Raw genomic sequence first — 5,959 nt, 5'->3', positions numbered from 1 at the left:
CAAAGGGCAGAGAGGGGGAGAAAGAAAGAATGGAAATCAAGTTTTTGAGCTTAGTAATTAATTAGAGCCTGTAAACAAATGATTCATGTTTTTTTCCTGGCTATTTTTTCTTTCCGTTTTGCGTGGACTTTCGTAGGGACTGGGGGACGGAGGCCAAGACAGCAAAGCTGGTAGGCGGGGCAGGGCTGAGACAGGACAGTGTTAGGAAGCCTTGGCCAGTTGTGGGGGGACGGGACAGCCTTCAGGCGGAGGTGACACCGGACTGTCTTGATATATCCAAAGGACGGCAAGAGACCTGAATGGCTGGAGTGAAGGGACAGGGGATGAGGTGAGATGGAGCACCAAGACGCAGGCCATCGAGAACTGTGGTGGTCATGTCATGTCACACTTAATCCTGGGGACAGGGGAGTCATGGTAAAGGTTTGAGCTAGGGAGGAGTATCACTTGACTACACAATAATGCCATTTGAAAATGGAGGACCAGAGTGCTCTGGATGTCCTTGCTGACAGCTGTTTGTTGAGGTTCTCAGGAGAATGAACCCCTAAAGCCATGTTTCCTGGGGATTCCTAATGCCTGACTCTCCCCTTTGGAATACCAGTCACATGACAGTAGGGACCTTGTCAGTTTGTTTTCTTCCGTGTTTCCAGGGCCTAGGCCACCACGGTGCACACAGTAGGAGCTTAACATGTGTTTGTCAACTTACTAGAGGCTGGTGACTTGTTTATAGGCAGAGCGGTCTCCATAGGTCCAGCACGGCATGGTCCCCTGGAGATACAGGTTTTATTAAATTCAAACCAAGGGGAAGTTTTATGGCTAGAAAATCTATTCTGTAAGGGACTGAGTTCCTCAGCAGTGGGGGCATTCAAACAGAGCCCACACTAGCAGCCCACCACAACACCCTCTGACTTGAGACAGTGTCTGTGCTGGCTTGCAGACCCCACCCAGCAATGACCTGTTTGGCTGGAATGTTTTTAGGTCCATTGCTCAGAGAAACGAGGCCCAGGGAGTAGTGACACGGTCAAGGCCACTTGGTTACAGGTGGGGGGCCAAGACTGGAATCCAAGTCTCAGTCTGATGTCTGCTTTTAATATGTTCTTTGAGGCACAGTTTGGTTCTGATGCTGGCTTGGTAACACAGGTGCTATGTAACCTGGGGCAAGTTGCACTGCCTCTCTGAGTCTAGGTATTTTGATACTTTAAGTGCTTATGGGTATACTTGCTCCCAGGGCTGCTGGATAGAGTCAGGGGGTCTGAGCTGGCACAGGGGGCTCCAAATTCATGCAGTCTTCCTTTCTGGGTCCAGGTCCTATCCAGGTGCTCTGCCATTGGCCCCCTCCTGAGTGGTCATGGGCCCCTCTTTGGTCAGCACTCCTTGGAGTTCCTTGGACCCCAGCCTCCAGGCCTCCTCCCCCACGCTGCGTTTGATTTGTCAGGCCATGAGCCTCTTCTATTTGTGTTTTCTTCCTCCTTTTTCTTGGTAAAACCACCGTCTTCCCTGATTGCCAAAGCTCCTGTCAGGGAACAGTTGGGCAGATCTCTGTCATCCCACAGAACCATCTCCCCAGCTTCCCCATCCACCCACCCTCCTCATGAGGGTTGAGGTCACTAGGCATGAGCCCAGGACTGGGGACACGAGGGCTGACTTAATCATCACGGGAGAACCAGGCTTCCTTTGAGGAGGGGGTTAGGCTGCTGAGTGGGCCAGGGCAAGTCAGAAGAAGACTTCTGAGAAAGCTGGTATCCACCACAGAACAGGCAAACAAAAATGTGGGCTGGCCCACCTGGAAGCTAAGGGGATACGGCTGGGGGATGTGTACTAGGGGATGCAAGGCACGCTGTTGGAGCTGCACTAGGAGAGCCATCCTATGGAGAGGCTGTGTGTGGGCACTCCAGGGGAGGCATGCCAGGAGAGGTGCCCTAGGAGAGGAGAGGCACACTGAGGGACACACCGAGGACACATATTAATAAGCTGTGCAAGCGAGCACAGGGTAGGGTCATGAACCAAGTGGACTTTATGCTAAGGCCATGGCAGAAGGGTGGTGCACCCGGCCGACTTGGTGGAGGGAGTGAGTCTGGAGGCAGGTGCACAGAAGGAAAGGAAGCCTGGGTCCTGGGGCTGTCTCTCCGGGCTTCATCTCAGATCCGCCACTTTCTGCCTTGGGAACTATGTCAGGGTCCTTCTCTGAGCCTCGGTTCCTCCTATGGAAAGCTGAGCCAATGCCTCACTGCTTTTCCTAGCCTAGGGACAGCTCAGGGAAAAGATGCTGAGGAGGCCTGAACATGTAGCTGGTACCCAGAGCTCATGGTGGAAAGTGCTGGAGCCTGAGCTTTGGATGGGTGCAGGTGCAAATCCAATTTTCTGAGCTTTTAGTCTGTTTACCACAGAGCTCCTTTGGAGCTGGCTTGACTTTCTGAGGTAAGCCGTGGAGAGGGAGCTTCTGAATGTGTCCATTCCACAAGCACACTGTAAAAGCCTAGTGGTTAAGAGCAGGTCTTGAAGGCTGGGGAGATGGTGCTTGCCACACATGCATGAGGGCCTGAGTTCAAATCCCCAGAGCTCAGTAAAGCTGGCATGTGTCCATAACCCCAGTGCTCGTGGACCAGCCAACCCCCCAAACGACAAACATCCTGTGTCAAACAAGGTGGAAGGTGACCAACACTGGGGTGTCTTCTGATCTCCACACGTGTGTTGTGGCACACTCATACAGGTGCACAGAGTCTGAGCATCTGAGAACAACCCTGGCTTGTGAGCTTCATTGGAAGACAAGGACACTGGGCTGGCAGTGCCCAATATGGTGCCTGGCACACAGTGGGGACATGGTCAGCATGAGTACACCTGGGGTCTTTGTGTCCCCGAGGATCCAAATGAGGTCACTCGGTGTCCATGGGGAGGAAACTGAGGCTGAGAGAGGTAATGTCACCAGCCTGAGGGGGGTACTGGGGTGGTTTGGCTCTTGGGGCTGTCTTCCTGAGATGGGGATCTTGGAGCACATGCCTTGAGTGGGGTGTCCCTTGAAAGCCCCTAGTAAAGGGAGCTGGCAGCACATGCCAGGAGTAGAGCTGCCGTTGGTGGATGCTCTGGGTTCAGCAGTGCATTCAGGGCTGCACTGCAGACTGTGGACCAACTAGTTTGCCATCTATGGCTTGGGGTCTAGAGAGGCTAGACCTGCACAGATAGCTCTGTTGCTCTTGGCTGAGCATCCTGTTGCTGTTACCACGGGCACATTAAGGTGTCTTTCCCACTGTCCATACTAAATATCCTTTCTGTGTGTGGAAAGAAGATTCTCTCTTCTACAAGTCTGAGTGGAACTGGCCTCCCTTGCAGCTAGAGTATGTACATGTGACTCAGCTTGGCCAATCAGATGCATCCATTTTGGCTCCATCAGAGGTCTTCTCCCCAGCTCAGACTCCTCCCCTGGCTCCCTGTGGCCCTTGGGATAAAACCCAAACTCCTCCTTAGGTGCCCCAGTTGATCTCACAAGAGGTGAAAAGAGTTTTCCCCTCTAGCCCCTCTGATTTTCCTCTGCTAAATGCTGTACTACAGTGCACACCTGCTTCTGGGCTGTGCTGGTCCTTTCTATTGTTTTCATGTCACAGATGAGGATGTGGAGCTGGGACAGGGGAGCTGCAGGGTGGAGGCATATGGGATATGCAGCCTGTCCCAGGCTCTAGCAGGTCATGGAGGAGTCTGAAGATGCTGTGGACTGGAGGCAAAGGAAGGATGGGTTTTATTTTATGTTTGTGCTGCTGGATTTGGAACCCAGGGCCTTGTACATGATGAGTAAGTACTCTGGCACTGAGCCCCAGCCCCGGCCTCAGCTCCACCAACAATGATTGCACTTGATCCAGTTTGACTCAGCTTAAAACTCACCTTAAAGCCGGGCGTGGTGGTGCATGCTTTTAATCCCAGCACTTGGGAGGCAGATGCTGATGGATCTCTGTGTGTTCAAGGCCAGCCTGGTCTACCTAGTGAGTTCCAGGACAGCTGGGGCTACCAGGAGACCCTGTCTCAAAAAGACCAAGAAAATAAAACAAAACAACAACAACAACAAAAAAACAACAAAAAAACCCCCAACTCACCTTAGCTAGGCCTGACAGAGACCTGTAATCACTGGTACTTAGTAGGCTAAGGCAGGAAGATCACAAGTTCAAGGCCATTCTGGGATACAGACTGAATTCAAGGCTAGCCTGGACTACTTAATATGACCTGTGTCAAAGTGAAAAGTGGAAAAGGGCTGGAGATGGGGCTGGAAAGTCAGCTCGGCGGTTAAGAGCACTGGCTGCTCTTGCAGAGGACCCGGGTTCGATTCCCAGAACCCACACGGCAGCTAACAACTGTCCATAACTCCAGTTCCAGGGGACTCCGATGCCCTCTTCTGACCTCTGTGGGCTTTGCACTTACATACATGCAGGCAATACACTCATAGACCTAAAATAAAAATAATAAATAAAATATTTTTTCAAAAAAGGAAAGGGGCTGGAGATGTAGCTCAGTGGGAGAGTGCTTGCCTAGCATGTGTGAAGCCCTGGGTTCAATTCCTAGCATCAGAGCAAACAAAGAAACCAAACCCCAAAACAAAACCTCACTTTAATTTGGTTTGATTTAACTCAGTTCAACACAGCAAAACTGTAGCAGCTAAGCCACAGGTTAACTGGGCTTCCAGCACTCCTCCGATCTGCAGGCTTCTGGGCAGCTTCTGTCCACAGACAGACGACTCCTCCTTCACGCATTCCCCGTAGCTGAATGCTGCCCCAACCTCTCTGCTGGCTTCAACTCGGTTCACCTCTGCTCAGGCCCTCAGGCTGCTCACCTCATCCAGGGTTAGTTCACAGGCCCCACTCACTGGGTCCAACCCATTGGCTAGGCCTGGCCCGGCTCCGCCCATTGGCTCCGCCCATCGGCCCAGCCCACCGCCCCGCCTGGCTCTTATGAGTTGATCCTGACTCCTAGCAGCTCTGTTCACCCACGGTGGTCCACTCACTCATTGCTGTCTGCCTTCGCAGACACCCATCAGGCCTTGCAGAAAAGTAAGGTTTCTGGGGCTGGAGAGATGGCTCAGCTTACAGTGCAAGGATCTGAGTTCAGTCCCCAGAATCCACATTAAAGAAGCCCATGGGGTGGCATGAGTTTGTAATCCCAGCCCAGGGAGCTGGAGATAGCTGGGGCTCTCTAGCCAATTAGTCTAGCTGAATTCGTGAGTTCCAGGCCAATGAGAAACCCTGACCCCCAAACCACAGTGGACCGCTCCTGAGGAAAGACACCTGAGGTTGACCTCTGGCTTCAACACGTACCCACACATCTACACACACACATATGCACACATGCATGTGCTTACACATACACATTGTTCTTAAATTTATTTAGGACCCTTTGGAAGAGTAGCCATCCAGTCCTCTTAACTGCCGAGCCATCTCTCTAGTCCCACATTTTTTTTTTTTTTTTTTTAAAGAGGGGCTGGTGGGATGGTTCAAGGTGCTTGCTGCCAAGCCTGATAACCTGAGTTCTATCCCCAGGACCCACATGGTAGAAAGAGAGAACTGACTCCCACAAGTTGTCCTCTGACCACACATGCATGCTGTGGCACTGATGCTCATGGGTACTTGCACACTTATCATACATACACTAAATAAAAATGTTTGAAAAGATAGGGGCTTCCAATCTGATCTTTGGGTTCCTATGTAGCTGGGATGTGGGAACCACAGGGTGCAGGTGATCAGAGTTCAGCATCCCTATGGAGCCCCAGATGGGCCCCCACAGAAGGAAGAGCCAGTGCAGGCAGAACATGGGAGGAACAGTGTTTCCAGCAGAGGGAACAGCATATGCAAAGATGTAGAGGCAACATCATGGAACTCAGAAGCCAGGATCCACCTCAGGCTGGAGAGAGACTAGGCGGGGGATGGAGTAAGGGCGATGACTGGAGGACATGTTCAGACCCTTGTGAGGTTGGCAGCCTGGGACA

Source organism: Nannospalax galili, unplaced genomic scaffold, assembly GCF_000622305.1.
Source record: "Nannospalax galili isolate Female #2095 unplaced genomic scaffold, S.galili_v1.0 scaffold596, whole genome shotgun sequence".
NCBI classification, from domain to species: Eukaryota; Metazoa; Chordata; class Mammalia; order Rodentia; family Spalacidae; genus Nannospalax; species Nannospalax galili.
This window is presented reverse-complemented; position numbering follows the sequence as displayed.